At 49.7% G+C, this 19220-nt stretch overlaps 1 protein-coding gene and 1 long non-coding RNA gene across 2 annotated transcripts in view; both read left to right on the plus strand.

Annotated features, from left to right (window-relative positions):
• The window catches only part of LOC139357952 (uncharacterized), a 64035-nt gene extending 45824 nt beyond the window's left edge, over positions 1 to 18211 (plus strand). Inside the window, exons 5-6 of the long non-coding RNA XR_011612040.1 lie at positions 17671 to 17740; positions 17961 to 18211. This is a non-coding gene — a long non-coding RNA (uncharacterized lncRNA). The remainder of the gene's footprint in view (positions 1 to 17670; positions 17741 to 17960) is intronic.
• Positions 18212 to 18464: 253 nt separating this feature from the next.
• LOC139357953 (disco-interacting protein 2 homolog C-like) overlaps positions 18465 to 19220 on the plus strand; it is a 57041-nt gene continuing 56285 nt past the window's right edge. Inside the window, exon 1 of the mRNA XM_071077155.1 lies at positions 18465 to 18815. The gene's annotated coding sequence lies outside the window, so the exon portion shown is untranslated. The remainder of the gene's footprint in view (positions 18816 to 19220) is intronic.

Below are 19220 nucleotides of genomic sequence, written 5' to 3' on the forward strand. Positions count from 1 at the left end.
TACCAAACACTAGCTCTCTTTCTGCCCCAGCTCTGGTAAGCACTATAGATTGCTTACATAATAGGCTTTTTCAGTAAGAGAAAGGGCAAGGAAAAGAGCTCTAAAGACTGTCTTGAGATTTGAGGAAGTGTTTTAATTTTTGCTGTCTGGTTCCCAGTGTGAAGGATGTATTGAAGACATGGGAGGGCGAAGGTCTGTGACCTCAGGAAGTGCTGGGCTGGGCAGCTTTCCTGCTGTGACGGGGGCACTTGTCCTCAAACCCGCCTGAGATAATTGCATGAGGATGGTGCTGCCTTGTGACAGCTCTGAACTTGGTCTCCTTGAACGTTGTCAAGTACATAAGCTTTGGCGGTTACCGTCTAGTGTCTGCGGGAGACCTAGAATTTGAACATTGTTGACTTTAGAACATACTTATTTGTATAACACTCTACCTGTTCTCATCAATGTGTTCTCTTTTTTTGCCTTAATATTCTGTGTTGCGGTAGCAGTAGTTGCAGCAGACGCTGCCTCTGGTTCATGGTCATTGCCAAACACAAGCTTCTGGAAACCGTGTGAAAAATGAAGGGGAAAGTGCTTTTCTGCAAAGGCCTTTTTTGAATATCTTGTTTTTTTTCTGCAATATCTGTTGTGGTGTGAAACGTTTTCATATTGAGGGGTTTGTAACGTGTTTTATACTGGTTAGCTTTGAAACCTCATGTTTTTGCATGTCATGGGGCTGCTTTGTCCTATTATTCTATGATATAGCTGGTTTGCGAAACTATTGGTTATTTCCCTTTAAAAACCAAAGCAACTTACAGATTGAGTGTGATTCCTGTAAGAATTTAATTGTAAAATTGATTTGTGTTCAATAAGCTTACTGAAATGATCAGTGGACAAAAAGATAAGAACATGTCAAGTCTCTGGGCCATGAAGGACTTCCAAATAATACACATGATACACAGTAATTTCTTTATAAAAGATTAGATTTAGTGCATAACTATTTAAAACCTCCACATTTTCTATTATAGGCATTCCACAGTGCCCATGAGGGTGTGCTGCAGGACTGCCTATGGAATCCGAGGTCTGTGGGTGTTGAGGTCCCTGCTCTAAAATGGCATGGTGTTTGCATATGACATACGCACATCCTCCTGCAGACAGTCATGTCAGGGTTGCTCGTAACAGCCATACCATGGACATGCCATGGGAGTAGTTGTTTAATGAATAATAAATTCTGAATGCTTAGTACAAACACATTAAAAAATATTCTTGATCCATGATTGGTTGAATCCACAGGCCTGGAACCCCGGGAGAGAGTACAAACTCTAGAAGCAAAACGAACAAAGAACTTGAGGTCAGCAGTGACGGGTGTGGGATCACACTGAATCTCATGTGTTTTGCTGTCTGTGTCACTGTGTCCCGTGTAAACGGGAATCATGTGTCGCTTAAGGTAAAATAGGTAACGGGAAACATTACAGAATGGGCACGAAGGCGCGTCCCTCATTACCCCGTGTTACAGCCAAGTGTCTGCCTCCTGGGGAAGGATCTGTTCTGTGGGGAGACTAGACGTTGATGATTTCCGGATGTGTGAAGGGAAATGCCCTCCGAGAAGCGTGGCTTAGGCCGGAGCACGTCAGACGAGAGTTAGCGTGGCATGGAGTTTCCACAGTGCCCCTCAGACCTGCTACTTCTCTCCTCTCCCCACCCCTGGCCCTGACTCTTACCAAGGGAGGAAAGTTCAGCTCCAGTTGAGCCCCGCGCAGGGCTGTGGATCTCTAGGGCAGGTGCCACCTTCGCCTGAATAGGCTGTGTCAGAGGAGGGTCTGGCCGTACTTGAGCTGTGAGAGATGCTCTCAGACATCCAGCATCCTGAAAACCCAGGTGCTGAAGGTTCCTCCTCCACCGTCCTGCGGGGAAGGGGGTCTTATCCTGCTTCCCCTCAACCCGAGCTGACTTTTGTCTGTTCTGTACACCTAGTTTTTAAAACCAATTATTGTTAATCATCTAGCAGACAAACACCATAAGGTGAGAGCCTAGGAGGGTAGATGGGGCTGTGGAGGATAGTTTCCTGAATAAGTGTTCAGATTCCTGTTTTGCCGTCATTTGACCCAAGGCCTCCAGATAATTGAAATATTGTCAGGAAGACACCCATTTTGTATCTGAGGTTTTTTTCATGTTGGTTTTTGTTTTTGTTTTTGTTTTGTTTTAAAGGAATGGGTGCAAATTTCTAACCAGGGACCTGACAAAAGAGAAGGATTTCTTTTCAAAGTGAAGGTCGGGGATGGTTGGCATTTGCCATCTGTGACTAGCAGGGACCCAGGCTGCTTCCCTCCTGCTGCCCGACTCCTGCCCCTCCAGCTCCTGCCCCTCCAGCTCCTGCCCCTCCAGCTCCTGCCCCTCCAGCTCCTGCCCCTCCAGCTCTTGCCCGTCCAGCTCCTGCCCCTCCAGCTCTTGCCCCTGTTCCCACCAGCAGGAAGAGGAGCGGGAAGGTGCCTTTTCCCCTTTAAGGGGATGAGGTGAGAGTTGCACCTGCCATTTCGCTAGTCCCTGGGGTGATTCTCCAGCATGGGTGGGAGTTGGGTTTGGAGGCCTGAGCCCCGTGAAGCTGGGGTTGCTTTTCCCTGAGCAGTGGGAACCTAGACTCTGGGAAGTGGGGTCAGAGGGTAGCCTTTACTGCATCCGCAGGAGGGGCCTCTCGTCCCAGTTGACATCTTCACTGCAAAAGGGGGTGTGGCCGTCATGGTCCATTGACAGAACGTTACTTGTTTTTGTTTGTTTTTTAAGCACATCGAACCCTAATTCCTTTGGCCTTTACTAAAGTGGCACTTTGTAATTCCACATGATTTCATCGTTATACTCGCAGGAGAGAATGCTTCCTGTAAACCAGAAGGATCTCTGAGACGGTTCTCGGCCCATAGAGAGTTCCTTTTCCCAAGGTTAAAGACACAGCCTCACGAGGGGTTGAGGACACACTGCGACAGCCTCAGGAGGTCCTGGACACGTGCCCAAGGTGTTTGGGGCACAACTTGGTCTTACACATTTTAGGGAGATGTGAGACAACAATATATGTGAGATGTACGTTGGTTTGGTCCAGGAAGGGAGGGACGGCTCGAAGCGGGGAGGGGTTTCCGGGTCACAGGTAGATCAGACAAAAGCGTTTCTGGTGAACCTTTCCAGAGGAAGCAGTCAGATCCGCATTTATCTCCGTGTGCAGATGGGGACTTTGGGTTCTCTCCTCTGTCATGAGGAATTTCCTTGTGGATCGGTTGTGAGGGAGGTACATGGCTTTTTTTCTTCTCCCCCAGTAGCTGTCTGTTCGGAAGAGCATGGGAGGTAGGTTTGCCCTAAGCTGTTCCTCACGTTGACGTCCCTTTAGCTTAGTGATTTTGGGGTCTTGAGATGTATTTTCAACGGCATGTTTCTGAACACACTGGCACTCTAAACAGTGTTGTAGGAGGCATCTAACTTACTTAGAAGAAGAATCTATTTGGAAGGACTTGAGCACCTTCATCCTTGAGAGAACCAAGCCTTTGTTTAGTTTGCTTTGCCCCGAGGCTGTTACTCTGCCCTGGGCTGTGCGGCCTTAGAAAGCTGTGCCCCTCTGAGCTCCTGCCTGTGGAATCTGGTGACTTTGGAGTTAATCCAGCAGCTACATGTTTTGGAAAGCAGATTGCTTCTTAAAGTGTTGGTGATTATGATTCTAACACTAGAATTTCGGTGTGTATTTTCCACCCTTCTTACTTTGTGTCCTCATACACTGAGATGCTGCTGCATTTGCCCTTAGGCTTCACTGAGGGAGGGTCAGTTCTGACCCTATCTTAGATATTGACCTTTGAACGGACAGAATCGGGATTCAGAAAAACCCTCGAGCTGTGAGAGTGTGCTGATATCTATGTAAGTGGGGTTCATGTGTCAAACTCAGGTTTAAGAAAAACCAATTCTAGGCTGGGCATAGTGGCTCACACCTGTCATCCCAGTACCTTGGGAGGCTGAGGTGGGCAGTTCACTTTTGAGCCCAGGAATTCGAGACCAGCCTGGGCAACATAGCGAGATCCTGACTCTACAAAAAATTAAATAGGAGTGGTGATGTGCACCTGTGGTCCCAGCTACTCGGGAAGCTGAGGCTGGAGGATCACCCAAGCCTGGCAGGTTGAGGCTGCAGTGAACCCTGATAGCACCACTGTACTTATGGTGCACTGTGCCTGAGTGACAGAACAAGAACCACCACCTCCCCCCCCACACACACACACACACAAAGTATCAATACATGCAGAGGCCAGTTCTGCTGGGACCACCTGTTAAGTCTACTCTGGGCCTCACGGTTTTAGAAGGGTCTGTCTGGGGGCGAGAGGGAGTGGCTTGAGGGCCTAGAAGCCAGTTCTTGTGGTTCAGCGTGACTGCGGATGTGGAGCCGGGGGCAGGGCTCTCCAGGGCATGAGTGGGTAAACGGATGGGCTTCCAGGATGAGTCCCTGTGACTTGGCCTGGTTTACATCTGTCCAATACAAATCCACAACTTCTTACTCTAGAAGCTTCTGCCGGGGCTGATGGACTGGCCTGGGGAGAGAGGGTGCCCTCAGAGCCTCAGGGTGCCATCTGGTTTAGGCAAAGCACTTAGTCACCTAGATCTAGGATTTATGGCACTACAGGGGACTCATCACACTCGGAGCAGCAGCCATCTGCATTCTAGACTTGGTTCTAGGCGAAGTACTTTGGAGTCTGTTGGTACCCTGTGTTCTGTTTATCTGTAAAACAAGTTAGAGTTATAACTACTTACAACCTATGATTAAAATTTTGCTACAGAATATGGAAGTTGTGGTGGAGCCTGGCCAGAGACCCCCCTCTCGTACGCTGCCGCGTGCTGGGGTTGCAGGCGTTGCCTGCATCAGCTGCCCCTCCTGGCGTGTCTATGTTCTTGACACTGGTGCCCATCGAGGCTCGGCCTGTGGGACTCGTGCAGCCATTTGTCTCTGTGTTCCTCTGAGGTTTCGCAGACTTCACGGTCCCGTGGCAGAGCGTACAGTATCTGCTTGCATCCTGATCTCCCCAAACCCCAGGACAGGCCAAGAGTTGCTTACACACAACTGCAGAGGGCCCCGTGGTGTGGATTTGCGGTGACACAGCCTTTCCCCAGTTCGGCCTTCATCTCCAGAGTTGGCTTTAGGGTGATAGAAGCTTCACCTGAACCCTGAAGCTTTGGTGCTAGGAATTCGGTGACCGGCACAGATGATACCTCGTTTCTCTGCATTTGTAGCAATAGTTGTTAACATGACCACGAGATGTACAGAGGAAGGAAAAAGGAGGTTTTCTTTTCCGAGTAACACTCTGTGCTTTGGGAAATGTGGTCTCGGGGGAGCTGTAAGCACGTGCCCCTCAGGAGGGGAGGAGGCCGCGGCGTTACACGTTCCGTGGTTTGTTGGCTGTGTGTGTTCATCGGGCTCATGGAATGTCGGAATGTTTACAGGGAAAGTGGGGTTTGTTCATCTGGTTCATGCAATGTCTGAACACTTATAGGGAAAGTCTAGCACACATGCAGTGAGTTAACCTGTAACATCCATGTTCGCCTTGGGGCAAGCGTAACATCTGAAATGAGGTGGACTGGGCGTGTCATGTACAAAGGTGAGCTGTTGGGTGCAGACGTTTATGCGCAGCCTCAGTCACAGCCAGGACTGGCTCAGGGTCTGCAGCTTGTGGCAGGAAGGGACATTCACGAGGCCATTCTGTCCAGTTGGGGCTGCCGGCAGGGTCCCAGGGTGGGGCTTCTGATTATGGAGGAGACTTCATGCTGGTTAACAGACTGTATAGGAGTAGTGCCGTGGAGCTTTGGGGTCCACCTTCCCTATGATGCCAGTTACATTTCTCTCTGGACCTCATCGTAGCCACAGAGAGTGCACCTCGTCTGAAAGCAGGGGGTGCCATGTTGATACAGTAATTTATTGTATTAACCTTTTTATTACTATTTTAATAACTTTTTTTTCTTTTTAAAGAGAGTGTTGCTGTGTTACTCAAGCTAGTCTTGAACTCGTGGCCTCAAGCAATCCTCCCACCTCGGCCTCCCAAAGTGCTGGGCTTACATACGTGAGGCAGTGCACCCAGCCTACAGCCATGTTTTTAAAACTCAGCACTTTAAAAATCCTACTCCTTTCACCCCCTCAAGCACGCTGCTTAGCCTTGTGCAAACTGGGGTGTCAAGATCTTGGCTCCCCTTTTATTTTACCCTTCGACCTCAAGTTCTGATGAGAACAGCAGTTACAAAATGGGCATTAGGTGATTCTTCCGTTACTAAAGCCAGAATTCTCACCAGTTAGAGATGTTTGTCCCCAGGATCCCAGAAAGCTGTTTTGAATCAAGCTCGGAGCATGTAAGTAAGGAACTAAACTCTTGGTCCTCTGCTTAGCACCTGGGGAATGGGTTAGTTGCTGATACCCTTTGATCTGTGCTCACGTGCTGCATCTCGTCACGGGAAGCAGAGTCGCCCTGTGGAATAAAGCCCAGCTCACGGTGGCACGTCGAGACGCTCAGGGCTGTCAGTCCCTTATACAGCGGCAGACTTGGAGCCTCAGCATCGCGTGCAGAGTCCGGGCAACCGGAGTGCATCCACCTTAGAGACCACAGGGCCGGTCGGCAAGGTGGATGTCCGGGCATATGCCCCTGACAGGCCCGCTGCAAGGTGAATTAGGAATTCGTTAGCAAAGAAATCAAACTCGCCTGTGGGTCCCAGCTACTTGGAAGGCTGAGGCGGGAGGATTGCTTGAGCCAGAAGGTCAAGGCCGCGATAAGCCATGATTGTAATACTGCACTCTGGCCTGGGTGACACAGGAGACTCCGACTCAAAAAAAAAAAAAAAAAAAAAAAAAAAAAGCCAAACCTTACTCTTCATAGCAGGAGGGATAATTTATCAAAGTAACTTCCACAAAATCTTAGATGATGTAATTTCAGTGGCTAAGTGAGCTGTCCAGGCTGGCTCACAACTCATGAATGTGAACAGCAGGTGGTCTGCATTCTGGGTGAGTGTGACTGTGCCACTGCAGTTTTGTTCTCATGTCTTGATGAGCATAAACGGTTCCTGACGAGGGTAGGTAAGGATGCTGTGACCTGAGACTCTGTAATATTGTTGCTTGAGGAACCAAGGAGTTTTTCTCTCTTGCAAACCCGTCAGGGAGGATGTTCCAGGCTAGTGACTGCTCCATGAGGTATTTTGGGATCCAGGTTCCTTACCGACCCCTGCTCTGCATTCCCAGGGACACGACTGTCCTTGTTGTGGTTGGGAATGGGTGATTGCCATGCTGGCGGGGGAGGCTTAAGGTGAGAGTGGCCATGATTTACCTAATCTTCATAATGGCAGGGAGCCTGGGAGTAAAGGGTAAAGGATGTTGGAGAAGCACTGGCTGCACTCACCGCAGCTGGCCCAGGGATGGGGAAGCATGGCTGAGTATGCCATTCAACGGTACCTGGTTCTTTCAGATTTGACTTCCTTATGGATTTTCTGTTGTAAAGAGGAGAGAGCCTGTGGTTCTAGGCCAAGCATCTCACTCATCTCATAATATCTTGTATCTCTTAGCCAACACTTATGTCAAGTTTTAGAAGTCCTATCAAACTGGCAAGCATTTCTCAATTTGGTTTAACTATTGGATTTGTTATCTGTGTCTGCATGTCTATTTTACATCTATGTGGTTATTTGACGCTCTGTAGTACATTTGGAATAGGTTCTATTTGGTGGAAGTTACTTTCAACAAACCCTTGCTGCTACTTGAATTTTCAAGGTTGCAAGTAGAAAGGAGAGAATAAAAACCACATCTTCTCTAGTTTTATAATGTGTTGTTCCTCAAATCACACCAGAAGAACAAATATTACAAATTACAAAAGCAGCCAGAATCAAGGTTAAGAGATTTTTGGGTGATGCTGGCTAATCAGCAGTGTTTGCTGAGGTGTGTGCAGCAGAGCTACACGCCAAGAAGCCCGGGAGCGGGGAGAGTTGGGAGGCCAGACTGTGACTTCAGAGGTGCTGTTGCCTCAGGAAGAGAAGCTAGACGCAGGGAGGATAAATGGCCACAGGTGTGACCACCGCCGTCCTTGCCGCGGTACAGAGGCCTTGGTACAGGGACCTTTGTGAGCTGAGTTAAAAATAGAGATTGAGAGAGTGCAATGCATTCTTAGTTTTTAAAATAAAATGCTAATAGAGAATGTTTTCTTTGTAAGAATGTAAAACGTTACATCTTTGTTTAGAATTTAAGGATAATAATTTGCTTCTGAGATCTTTGTGACTGAGATTTGAAATATTAACTATGGTTTTTTCATCCATGTTTTATACATATGCACGTGTATACATATACGTAAGGTATATATAAAAAAATAAGCGTGTCTGTATTCACATTTACATACACTTGCATAATGTGTATACTTCTAGTCACACATAGGTCTAAGCGACTATGACTTGACTTGATAACCATGAGAGGGTAATTAAATAAGTTACCTGCTCTTAGTCTTGCTTTTGTATGTGAGCGGGGACCCTGAGAAACGCGCCTCCCGCGTTCCAGGCCTCACGCAGCCCGTGCCACGTTTTGGAAGCAGGAGTTTGTCTGCAGTCACTTCGGGAAGCACGTGGTTGCCAGGATTGCCTAGAGCTCCAGGTTATCTCCAGTCCCAGCCTCCCTGAGGGTAGAAGCTGCCCTACCAGGGGCCTGGACATGGACGTTAGGGCCTGGAGCCAGGGACTGCTCCTGAAGCAGGGGGCTCCCCTCACGACTGGGCATGAGAACCGAGGATAGCAGGCGGAACCAGCCTTGGGCCAGTGCGTGGCCTCCCGGAAGTGCTTGCGGGAAGCCCCAGTCGCCCTTTGCTGATCCCACAGCCAGCACCAAACTCTGTGAGATCCCCTTGGCCCACCCCTCAGGTTCCTAAAATGATTAGGGTTTCCTGAGCTGTGAATTTTTAGGTGTAGGCTAAAAAGCCCTGGAACAGACTCACAGGGTTCTTTATGTAGAAATGATGAGTGTGCTGGTGACTCAGAGCAGGCACTGCACCCTCACTCCAGGGTCCTTTGCGCCAGGTGGAAATGAGCGTGTGGGTCACCCAGAGTCCCTGCATCCCTCACTCCAGGCACTACTCTTTGGTTTCTTAATTGAAAGCCTAAAAGCCTTGATAATGAAAATGCATTCTCCCCAGAGAATAGAGTTTCTGGTTACAGAGGCTCACCTGTAAATGCCGTGCCAGGTCAAATATGCTGAGATCTGGGCCAGGTCCTGCTTCCTGCCCACGGCCAAAGCAGGTACTTCTTTTGGGAGGTGACCCAGGGGGACATCTGAGAGGCCTGCCAGTCCCCGAGGGATGAATCCACTGGCCTTCACACTCGTCTCCGGCCTCCATCAGCTCCTTCCTACCTGCAAACTGCCTGCTTGGACGTTGTCATCATTGGAGATATGTTAGGGACTTAGTATGGATTGACACCCATAGGACCAGCAGATCGTGGAAAGGTGGGAACCAGGGCTGGGAGGGTGGTGACCACGGCCAAAATAAGAACCGTGGTGGGCTGGGAGGTCCATCTTCTGTCTAAAGTGTTTTTAATAATAAAAAACATAGTGTCCCAGGAGCATGAGAGGGCAGGCCACAGACGCGGAGAACATATCTGTAAAACACTCATCTGATAAAGGCTGTTATCCAAACCGTGCGAGGAACTCTCAAAACTCAACAAGAAAATGAATAACCTGATTAAAAATGGACCAAAGACCTGGACAGATACCCCGACAAGGAAGATATACAGATGGCAAATCTACACGTGAACAGATGGCCCACGTCTCATGTCATAGGGTGAGGCGTCAGAGTACACCCATCAGCCTGACAAAAATGCGAACTCCGACACCACCACATGCTGGTGGGTGTGTGAGCAACAGGACCCTCACTCATCACTGGGGGAAGTGGGGCAGCGGCTGTGGGAGGCAGCGTGGTGGTTTTCCTTGGAACTAAGCTCTCCGACCACAGGAGCAATCACAGTCCTGGACATTTACTCGGAGGAGCTGAAAGTTTACTTCCATGCGGAAATGTGCACACAGATGTTGACAGCAGCTTTGTAATTGCCAAAACTAGAAAGCAACCAAGATACTCTTCAGTAGGTGAATGGATAAACTGTGGTATGTCAGATACTGGGATATTATTCAGCACTGAAAAGAACTGAACCCCTAAGCCATGAAAAGACACGGAAGGATCTTAAACACATGTTGCTAAGTGAGACTCCAATCTGGACTGGCTGCCTGCTGTCTGAGTCCAACCACAGCACAGTCTGTAAAAGGCAAAGCTGTGGAGACAGTAAAAGAGTCAGCGGCTGCCAGGGGTTGGGGAAGGGAGAGATGAATGGGAGGAGCATAGGGGATGTGTAGGGTGGGAAACAACTCCAGGTGGGGCTTTCATGGGGGATCCATGCCGTTCCACATCTGTGAAACCCACAGAGTGAGCAGCAGCAGGCCGAGTCCTCGTGTGAGCTGTGGACTGTGGGTGGTGGTACCATGTTGATGCGGGTCTGTCGGTCATACAGACATGCTGGTCCGGCGAGGGCAGGAGAATGATGGAGGCTGTGCCTGTGCTGGGAAAGGAGATCCGTGAGGACTCTCTGTACTTTCCTCTTGATTTTGCTATGAACCGAAAATTGCTTTTAAAAACGTCTATTGAAAAGGCAAACAAAAGAGTACTGGCCAGACAGTATCTGTGTGAGGGTGTGGCCTGTGTTCTACGTTCAGAATTTCCCTGTTAGAATACACATATCTAAATTATTCAAAGTTAAACCTTTGCATTAAGTAAGTCACTACAAAGTGACAGTATCAGCTTGAGCGCTGCCAGGATGGCCAGGATCCTGTATCCTGACCAGCTTCTCCCCTTACAGGTGCAGTTGACGTCCATGGCCACATCCCAGAAAGCAGTAGGGCTTGGAATCTCAGGAGTCAGGCTTTGCGGGACAGAGAGGAAGTGAGATCTTGTAAGCACGTGGCTGAGGGCAGGCAAGGAGGAGCCCATGGCAGGGAGCCGGCAGGGATGACTTTTTGATCAGTTGTCCTTATCGCTGAGGCCTTCTTAGACTTGGAGAGTTGGGAGTCCCCACTCTTGGGCACCTCAGAAACCAAAGGCTGCTCGTAATCCTCAAGTTCCAGATGCCTCAGGGGAGGTACCTGGGTTGTTGGGTGCAGTTCCGTTATTTGCTGCTCGGTGGGATTTGCCCGCAGCATTTCTGGTTGTTTTTAAGAGCTGATGTTTGAGCTGCTTAAAATCACATATGGATGTCGATTTACCAATAAAAGTTAAGAATAGAATTTGAGTTCAGAGAGTTGTAAAAATGCTCAAGGTCGTGTACTAATGTATACATTACATTTGTGGAAATATCTAAAAGTCCAGGATTTATATTAAACACTTCTTGATTTTTGTAGTATCTACCTGTCATTTTTCCATTTGATTAATAGATGTCAGAGGGCTTAAATTTTGAGTGCCTGAATTCACTGAAATTAAATCTTCTTACATCAAATATAATTAAACTGAATGTAGCCAACAGTGCATGCTTTTATAAATATTGAGTAAAATATATATAAAAACACATATCCATCGACATGCAGATGGCGGCAACACATTAAACCATAAAAGTAGAATTAGTATTCTTTGTTTTCTGAGAAGACAAATTTTTAAACAGTCAAGGGGTCTTATAACTTTCTAGTCTCCAACTTATTTGCCCTAAAATGGAAGATTGACAGCAGTAGAAGAGGAGATCCTGGGCCAGTGCAGGCTCTGGGAGCAGCAGGGTGAGTGCTGGAAGGAGCTGGCTGGAGGCAGAGCAGGGAGGTGATCAGGGAGGCCAGGGTGGCCTCAGGGTACGCGGCTCAGTGATTGAGAAAAGGTTCACATTTCTTGGAGAGCCCTTGTCTCTGCCCACGGAAAACCCAAACTCCTTCCAACTGGGATGTGCATCTCATGTAAAAGTTGTTACTCCCAGAAAGCCAGTCGATGTAGAAATTTTTTGTATGCAGAAATTACTTCAAATGTGTTTCTAACCTTATCCTTTTCTTCCCCCGTCTTAATGTGTAGTGACTTTCTGCAGGTAACGCACACATCTTAGGAGAGCGCTGTATTTCAGTTGCTGTTGGCTCTGTTGTGACTTTGTGGTGTCCGACGTTCTGGTTCTGAGGTTCTGCGCAGAACGTGGCTCCTCCCTGCTGAGCGTTGGTTGTTGAAGGCCCATGTGGAAACCTTCCCTGTAAGCTTGTTGACCACAGCAGTCTTGGTTCAGAAATCTTTGGACCTCCTGAGACTTCACACAGACTTCTAACCTTTCTAGCGTGACCTTTTCATTTTAGTGTTCCCCATTCATTCAGATGTTTTCCAGAATGTAAGTAATCTGCTGAATGCAGGGTGGGGGGTGCCCTCCGTTGGCTCTGGGGAGAAGTATCGCTGTTTCTCCGGGTGGAGCTTCCCGTCCACCATGGTGTGCTCCAAGACGCAGCAGGGTTCTTTGGCAGAAGTAACCGTCGAAGGCCCGCGTCTCCGTGGCAGGGTGACTGTGGGTGTGTGGTCTCGCGGCCATACCGGCCCCTCCCCATCAATGGCACCACGGAGAGGAGCAGGGGGAGGCCTGGGATCTGTCTCCAGAATCATAACTGTGCTTCCGAGACTGTGTCATCCGTGTGTAAGTAGACATGCAGAGAAAGTGTTGGAGATAAGCAAGAGACGGTGTCTGTCCCTAATGAGCTCAGGCGTGCCCTTGAGAGGGTCAGGTTTCTGTGCGGCTGATCCGGACTCAGCCTGGCTGTGGCAGTGCAGGTGACTGCTGGGCTTTGGCAAGGCTGCACCCACTGTCCGTCTGAATCGGTCCCCTTCCCAGGCTCACGGTGCCAGCTGGGCGCCCAGGCCTGATTTCCCATAAGGACGGAGGCCCTGTGTATGTGTCGGGGAAGGGGGAAGTGGGGGTCCTACTTTATTGCCATATGCAATGCCATGCGGGGTCAGCACTCAGGAAACACGTGCTGTGTGGGTCAGTGATTGAGTTCAGAAACCTAGAAAATTCAGCATTGCAGGCTTTGGGCATGACCCATCCAGCCTTGGGGCTCTTTCTTTCTCTGAATTTCCTTCCATGGCATCCTCCTCATTCCAGGGGACCCTGTTCCCGTATGACTGTTGGAAGTTTCACAGCTTCCTCTGCTTCCCCTCCCGGGCCCTGATGTGGCTGGGGCAGCTAGTGACTGTGCAGACCCCACAGCCAGTAGATCGTTGGTGCCAACGCCTTTGGCCTGGGTTACCTGAGTCAAGGACTCCAATACATGGCTGAGCTCACCCCGAATGCCAGGATTGGAAGGCCTTGGGTTGCAGAAAGGTTGGGGGTTGCATATCGAAGGACAACCTGCAAAGGAGAAGGGGAAATGGCTGTGCTAGATGGCAGCTAGAGGAGTCTGTGTAGAGCCTGTTACACAGTGCAGACACAGAGCTGGCATGGGGAATGCGGTGACATAGCCGCCATGGAAGTGGGCAAAGTTACAGGCTTCGGACCGACATGGATGGTCTGGTCTAAAAGGATCCTCTGTTTCCTTTAATCCTAGCAACTGCTGGCTTACGGGGTGGGGGAGTGAGATCTGTGGTGGCCGCGAGGAGAGACAGGGATTTTAATTAAGCCCCTCTTTCTGGGAGAGGGGAGTAGCCGTTTCTGTAGGACGGTGAGCATCGTCATCTCAGGTAGCTCAGGCTGCTGTAACAAAACACCATTGCCTGAGTGGCTTGTTCTATTATAGCGGGGGTGTCATGTTAACTAGAAGTGTGCTTTTCTACTGGGCAGTAAGTAAATTAATGGTACATTTGCCAAGGACAGTGAGGTGTGATTTGATGAATCCAGTGGGGAAAAGGAGAAGGGGCTTGGCTGGGTGGGGACGTGTGTGTGGGAGCAGAATGGAGCAGCCAGGCGTGCTGTTGGGATGGAGGGGCTGCGCCCGCATTTCCATGGGATCCGTCGATGTTTGTGGCATTAGACCTGAACCTCTGTCTCTACTTCTAACACCCGCATAGTGAGGAAGCCCCTGATGGGCCTGAGTTGTTACTTCCCATTGCCATCGCTGGGAAGTGACCCAGATGCCTCTCCTGGCTGGTGACGGCCCCAGGCCTGGACACTGGATTCGTCCTGAGCTCTGGGAGGGGCTTGGGCTCCACGCGCAGCAGGCACCTGCGCATCCCTTTGGACGTGAGATGTTGGCGCTCCGCTTGGAGGCCAGCGCGATCTGCGTGTGGTCAGGATCCGGCTCATCCTTTGGAGAGAGAGCACCTGCCCGGGGGCCCCTCTGAGGTGCATAGTCGTGCAGTGCCCTCACAGGATGCCCGGTCCTCCGAGAACTTCCTGCCATTCCCCTGGACCCTCAGGTAAGGGAGTCAAGTGTGGTGTGTGTGTCATGGGCGGGGTTGCTGAGGACACCACGTGCCGACTTGTGTGAAGACCCGAGGCGCTGCGTGAGCTCGTTCCCAGGGGGCCGTTGGCATCTGGGGGCCTGTGGGTGTCTTTCCACTGGCAGGAAATAATGGGTGTCCCATGTTACCTTTTGTGTCTTTTTTTTTTTTTTTTTTTTGGTCAAAAAGCCCTAATGCCAACGTCACTGTCCCGCTATTGGAACCACCCACCTCAGGCTCACTGGTCCTCTTGTTTCTGGGCTGCTGCAGCGTTGCGTTGGCATAACTGTGTTAACTTCGTTTGAATTTTCTTCCTATTCTTTTGGAATAAGTGTTGATAGTTTGTGCTGCTTGTTCACCCGAGGCGAGGGTGTCCTTTAGGCCTGGAGGAGCACAGCCCGTGCAGGGAGGTGCCGGGCCTCTGCCTCTCATGTCGTCCGTAGCCCTCACCACACGTCTGCTCTTCGCTCCTCGTGCCCACGGCCGGGGTCACGGGCTGCTCGCTCTGCCGTTTGAGATCCTCGGAAAAGGTGGTGTTTACACTGAAGGGAGATTGGGGGTGTGCAGCTGATTTTAAATAGGAGGAAATGATGGTAACAGAATGAGCAATTCCTAGCACTTAGTCTCAGCTTGAGAAATTGTGTTTTAGAAGCAAGGTATCCCCAACTCCGGTTTTCTTCAAATTAAATCTTTTAAAGAGTCCACAAATACAAATAGTTAAAGCCTAAAACTATGCAAGAGAGGGCCTAGAGCCCAAGCCACTGCCAACTCTGACTCCAAGACACCTCAGAAACTTGGTCCTCCTCCTCAGAGAACCCCCCTTCTACTCCTCCCTGCACACTGCTCCCTCCACACTCCCCTTCCGCCCCCTCCCCTTCCGCCCCCTCCCCTTCCGCCCCCTCCCCTTCCGCCCCTCCCCTTCCGCCCCCTCCCCTTCCGCCCCTCCCCTTCCGCCCCTCCCCTTCCGCCCCTCCCCTTCCGCCCCTCCCCTTCCGCCCCTTCCACTTCCGCCCCTTCCACTTCCGCCCCTTCCACTTCCGCCCCTTCCACTTCCGCCCCTTCCACTTCCGCCCCTTCCACTTCTTCCTTCCCCTTCCACTTCTTCCTTCCCCTTCCACTTCTTCCTTCCCCTTCCCTTCTTCCTTCCCCTTCCCTTCTTCCTTCCCCTTCCCTTCTTCCTTCCCCTTCCCTTCTTCCTTCCCCTTCCCTTCTTCCTTCCCCTTCCCTTCTTCCTTCCCCTTCCCTTCTTCCTTCCCCTTCCCTTCTTCCTTCCTCTTCCCTTCTTCCTTCCTCTTCCCTTCTTCCTTCCTCTTCCCTTCTTCCTTCCTCTTCCCTTCTTCCTTCCTCCCCTTCCTCTCTTCCTTCCTCCCCTTCCTCCTCCCTCTTCTTCCTCCTCCCTCTTCTTCCTCCTCCCTCTTCTTCCTCCTCCCTCTTCTTCCTCCTCCCTCTTCTTCCTCCTCCCTTCTCTTCCTCTTCCCTTCTCTTCCTCTTCCCTTCTCTTCCTCTTCCCTTCTCTTCGTCTTCTTCCCTTCTCTTCGTCTTCTTCCCTTCTCTTCGTCTTCTTCCCTTCTCTTCGTCTTCTTCCCTTCTCTTCGTCTTCTTCCCTTCTCTTCGTCTTCTTCCCTTCTCTTCGTCTTCCCCCTCCCTCCTCTTCCTCCTCTTCCCCCTCCCTCCTCTTCCTCCTCTTCCCCCTCCCTCCTCTTCCTCCTCTTCCCCCTCCCTCCACTTCCTCCTCTTCCCCCTCCCTCCACTTCCCCCTTTTCCCCCTCCCTCCACTTCCCCCTCTTCCCCCTCCCTCCACTTCCCCCTCTTCCCCCTCTTCCCCCTCTTCCCCCTCTTCCCCCTCTTCCCCCTCTTCCCCCCGCCTCCCTCCTCTTCCCACTCCCTGTCCTTGGGCAACCTCCATGGAACTCTGGTTGAAAGTCACTGGGTCTGTGGGGCCGTGCATTTGATAGACGAGCACGCTGAGGATCAGACACAAGTGACTGACTCAGAACAGCACAGAGGCTGACCCAGCTTGCATGCTGTCTCCTGCCTCCCGTAACACCGGGTTGTCCCTAATGGAAGAGAATCAATGATGCTGCTTCACTGATCTCCAGGGAAAACAGGTTGATAACAGGTTGTAAACATGAGAATGTTTTGGAAAAGCCATCGTCCACTTGTCAGCTCCATCTCTCCTGCCCGGAAGATGTAGGGAGAACCTGCCTTGAGCCCACCCTCATCCCATAATAGGACAGAGGACAAAGGGGCAGAGACCCAAGTCCTGTCAGTGCCCTCAGGAAACCCTCTGTTTCCTCCTCTCGGTGGAAGTGGAAACCATCCCGCTGGACTAGATCTTCCTGGGAAGCCCCTCCACCCCGAAAGCAAGGAATCTGGTTTGAGCACACACCATTCTTGGTGTCTTCACTTTCTGCAGCTGAACCCTGCATACGTGGCCCATTAATCTTGCGAGTCCAGTGTTACTGGGTCCTGGCAGTTTCTGTGGACTGACGGCAGGTGTTTACCATTGTGTTTAAAGAGGAGAATAGAACTTTATTGTGTCAAAATCAGATGATAACGATTGCCATGTGTTTCCTTGGGTTGGTTGGGGTGGGTGGTGCTCAACGTTTTTCCTGAGGGCTAAGTTCTTGTTTGAGACCGTCTCACTTTGTCGCCCAAGCTGGAGTGCAGTGGTGCGATCTTGGCTCACTTGCAACCTCCGCCTCCTGAGTTCAAGCTGTTCTCCCTGCCTCAGCCTCCCAAGTAGCTGGGATTATAGGTGTGTGCCACCACACTTGGCTAATTACAAAAATGTTTAATACAGGCTGGGTTTTGCCATATTGTCCAGGGTGGTCTCAAACTCCTTGCCTCAAGTGATCGGCCCACCTTGGCCTCCTAAAATGCTGGGATTACAGGCTTGAGCCACTGTGCCCGGCCTGATCCTGACATCTTTTAAAGCTGCCTTCATGTACCAAAAGCCAGTCTATGTTTGAAAATCAGTCTTGAAGAGCCTAGGAGGAGACGGATAAGCTTCAGCTAGGTAAATCGCTATGCATATGTTAAAAATATGGGCCAAAATCTACCCCAAAATTTTAACCCTTCTGCTTTGTGTTTTATATCCGTTTATGGTTATTCTTTCAGTATTAAGATTTTAAAAGATTCTTTTGATAATTATGGACAAATTACTATTAAAACTCAGCTGTAGTTGTAACACTTCAAAGAACTAATTGGATGACATTATTTTTCCCGGAGACATTTTGGATTATGACATAATTAGTGTTTATCTCTTTGCCAGAAATCTTTTTTTTTTCTTTTCCAGAACAGAAACCTGAAAAGAAAATTCCTTTGCATTAAGTGCTATTTCACTGTGTGACAATCAATTTTTGAAGGTGAGAACAAGATCTTCGTGTATTTTTGGGATAATTCTTGCTTAATAGTGAAAATGCTAAGTGTTAAATTTATGGAACAATTTGTTTCTTTGAAAATTACTATTTGCCTGCTCGCCAGGTGGGAGCTGATGAGAACGTGGATGTAAAAATTAAATTGTATTTAGCTTATATAAAAGAAGTTTTTAAAAAAGCTTTTTTTTTTGTTTGTTTTGTGCTACAGAAGTGGCTTCGTTGTGGAAACGATGTTATTGCAGGCACCTAGAATTTTATCTCCTTCACTTCTACAATGGGAAGCAATTCTCCAACAAGCACAGGAATCTGACTTTCTGATATTGAGACTCCTAGGCATCAAGCCCCGTGGAAGGGTTGGTGATTACGTGAGCTTTGGCATTGGCGTTGATGTGGGCACCCTCCAAGCCGGACGCAGGGAGCAGGGAAGAGCAGAACAGGCCCCTCAGGAGCCATGAGAAAATCAAGTTGTTGGCAGCAGTGGTGAGGGTTGATGTCAGGGGCCAGGAGGAGGTGGCGAAGGGAGCATGTGCCTCAAGGCAGCCCTGGAACCCGCAGTCCCTGTAGTGAGGTCTGGTCTGCAGGGGATGTGGACGGCCACATGGCGAGGCCCACAGACAGCCTGGACTTGGCTGCCTCAGAATTCTGGTGGACGTTGCAAACGGCCCCACAGGGTTGCAGTGCATATTCCTCAGACAGAGAAAAGACGCTTGAAAGTGTTCCCGGCACGAAGCCAGCACCCTGTGAACAGTGGCTCCTGCTGTCGTGACTGAGTGCCGTCCAACTGGGGGCAGTTGCTCTGCTCAGTTCACTTAATTGGGCCAGGAATGGGGTTGCCCTGCCTTCTACAAGCTTGACGCATTGAACGAGGACTCAGTTGATAAAGTACTCTGTAAATATGCTCTCCCGGCTAGAGTGAGCAAAGCCCAGGGAGCGAGTGGTTCTTCAGTATTAGCCAGGTGTTTGTGGTGGGCCAGCTGTGCGGCTGCCAGAGCGAATGTGACCAGGAAGCCTCTGTCCCCCCGGAGGTGGCCAGCGTTCCTGTTACACGTGCCGTAGGCAGAAGGTGGGCACTGCTGGGAAACTTGTTCATATTGTTGTTTTCTGATTGAAAATTCAAGGTTTCTGAGCATCCTACATCGAATCTGTACATTGCTGAGACTGTACACATTTCAACACTTGTTTTTCTCTGCTTTTCGGATCCATACAACCTGGCATTTGGCCGTGGCTTCCAGGACAGGCTGGATGCAGAGTGAAGTCCTCTCCTCACTGTCAATGTTTGCAGATGTCTTTTTGTATAAACTGTATTTATTGGGAGTCTCAATTAGGTTTTTATTTAACTAGACTTTTCAAATTGCCATGTACATAACTCTCCCAGTTACAATCGTGAGCTAACGTGGGTTTTTGGTTTTACTTTGATGAACTTTTAACATTTGCATGCTAAATGTGGGGGTGGAGGTCATTTATCTGC

Source organism: Macaca nemestrina, chromosome 13, assembly GCF_043159975.1.
Source record: "Macaca nemestrina isolate mMacNem1 chromosome 13, mMacNem.hap1, whole genome shotgun sequence".
In the NCBI taxonomy this organism is placed as follows: domain Eukaryota; kingdom Metazoa; phylum Chordata; class Mammalia; order Primates; family Cercopithecidae; genus Macaca; species Macaca nemestrina.